This window comes from Capsicum annuum, chromosome 4 (genome assembly GCF_002878395.1).
Source record: "Capsicum annuum cultivar UCD-10X-F1 chromosome 4, UCD10Xv1.1, whole genome shotgun sequence".
Taxonomy (NCBI): Eukaryota; Viridiplantae; Streptophyta; class Magnoliopsida; order Solanales; family Solanaceae; genus Capsicum; species Capsicum annuum.
In genome coordinates, this window is record NC_061114.1 from 150135430 (window position 1) to 150138144 (window position 2715).

Here is a 2715-nt window from a genome sequence, read left to right on the forward strand (position 1 = left end):
ATAATTTTTTCCATTGTCTCTTTCTTTTATTCATTTCGATTTCTTTATTCATTATCAACCATGAAAGTAGTGGAAGGGATCTTGGGAACTTTGGTATCCCGAGTATGACAACCCCGATTTCTCTTTGGCACTTCTCCTTTAAATTGAAAGGCCACATGGTGGTGCATCTTCACTATTGATCCACCCGCCACATTATCCACTGCCATTTTGTTTGATGGATCAAGGTCACAGTAGAAGATCTCAAGAAGCATCTTCTTTGGGAATTCATGATTAGGGCATTGGACCAATTTTCCATTAAACCATTCCCAAGCTTCAAACAAAAGCTCTCCATTCATTTGCTAAAAATTCACAATCTCGTCCTGCTTTTGAAGAATTTTAGATTGTGGGAATTATGTATCAAGAAACGCCATAGTAAGTTCATCCCAAGATATAGTTGAGCCGGGTGGAAATGAGCGGAGTCATAAAATCACCTCACCCGTTAGTGAGAATGGGAAGAGGCAAAGATAAATGGATTATTGAGTAATGTATGCTATATTAAATGGTGCACACACTTCCATGAAATTCTTCAAATAGACATTTGGGTCCTCAAAGGCTTGACCCCCGTACAATCATTTCATTTGCAATATGTGAAGCATGACGCTAGTCACATGGAAGACTCTATTCCTGTTAGTTGGTGGGATACGAATTGTACTTGTTTGGCCTACTTCATTTAGTTGGCCCTCCTCAACTAGGGGACCGTCAAAGGGGCCCATGTTGCATGTATTTTCACTCATTGTTTCATTAACACTTCAATCGCCAAAAAAGAAAATTCAAAAATAACAAATAAAGTAAATTATACCACCCCTGGTATTCCCAAGTAAGAATCACTGTGCATAAGTAAAATCGATATTCTACTCCCCAGCAACTGTGCCATTTTAATAATGCTCAACTCACTCCTATGTTTGAAGGGTGAGGCAGTCGTTGTCAATAAACCAACTCACGTTGAGGTCGAATCCACAAGGAGCGAATTATAAATTTCAAGTCCTATGGTTGCTCTAATTACTAAAAGGTTACCCAAAATGCTAAATAACATGACATGTAAAATAAAATAGGGGGAATAAGTTTGGGATTGGTTTGTAATATTTTTTATTAACAATGCACGAATATGACACTTTTGATTTAAAACCAAGGTTTTAGGAGATATTAGGATAATGTCTACCAAAAAGTAAAAGCATGTGGGTTGATAATAGTTTAACATGAAATTTAGTTGTTAACTAAAGGATAGGCTAGGTCAAGATCATTGTGGTTAATATTTCAATAAAACCACAAAAATTTTAGCCATTGGCTCTTTCGAGCACCAAACAAGTATGTAATTTGTTATCACCCACAACCTCAATCAAGCATCCCTATTTCTAGGATGATGCTGTTGATATGATTTACATTCCCATTACACTTATTTCTAAGATTGCAAGAGGGAGTAAACCATAGGTTTAATTGTCCACCATTTCCTTGTCCCAATATAACTCTCTATCATGGATTTTATGGGTTACCTCCTGTTCATCTTGATCTCTCTTTCAAGAATAATGAAGGGTTTTTAGAGTTTGGAGTTTTTACCCATCAAACCTATTTGGAGATTTCGGGTTTTCACCCATAATTTCCAACTCATAAATTCAAGCAATTGTGGAGTTCATACTCAACAACTAATAATCATGCAAACACGACAACACCCACACATAATTAAACTTTAGTTCATCATAATACCAAGACTAAATTACTTAGATACTTATGAAGAAAGCAATGAGAGATATACCATAAGGATTATCCAAAGCATTCATTCTTCACAAAATTACTAAGAAGTCAACCTCCAAAATTAGTTACACACTTTCCTAATTAGGGTTTATTTCTTTCAATTCAAAATTGTTTATGAGGTAAGCAATAACCAAAGAAGAAAGGTTTTTTTTCTCTATGAGGTTTGGGATTTGTCAATGTAATTTTACAAAACTGCCCTAGGTCATGTTCCCGCTAAACTACGATCACATAAGTCAACAGCCACCATGGCTATGTGATCATAGTTGTGCTCCATGATCGCATTATGCTGACCATCTTGACTGACTGTGACCGCGGCCTGAGGACCGCGGTCACGGTAACTAAGGCTGAACTGCTCCAGGTCTCCAACTGCATTTTTTTGCTTCCATTTGATCCCTTTTTATCTCCAATCCACATATTTTCACCTTTTTAACCATATATCTATAAAATTTGGATGTTAGTGTATTTAAATTATGATAATGTCCCATGCTATTATACAAAACATAGTAGTATGCACAAATGTTTGTTGCAAATGAGTGGTAAAATCACCACTCATCAAGAGCCCAAGAATGAGTCCAAGAATTATGGAGAAGCATGGGCTAAGTGTTATACATATTTCATGATTCAATTCCAAGTGTAAAGCAAGAATATTGGGCCCATTTGGGTTTTGATTAAATTTGGAAACTTTTGCTTTCCTAGTTTAAAATTTACCTAGTTTAAAGTTTCCTAGTTTAAAGGTTTCCTAGTTTAAAGTTTCCTAGTTAAAAAGTTTCCTAGTTTAAAGTTTCCTAGATTTATTTATTTCCATAAAAATAGAATTCAAATCTCATGTTATTTGGGATATGTTTTTCCCTATATGTAGAGATAGGTTTTGTTATTTTCAATCAGACAATATTATTATTAATTGAGAGTTACTCTTATTTACACCTT

The 2715-nt window shown here is 35.2% G+C and overlaps 1 non-coding gene across 1 annotated transcript; it reads left to right on the forward strand.

The window, feature by feature from the left end:
- The first annotated feature begins 261 nt into the window (after positions 1 to 261).
- LOC124898225 lies at positions 262 to 367 on the forward strand. Its single transcript, XR_007055201.1, has one exon. It is a non-coding gene; the product is annotated as a small nucleolar RNA R71 (small nucleolar RNA).
- Positions 368 to 2715: the final 2348 nt, after the last annotated feature.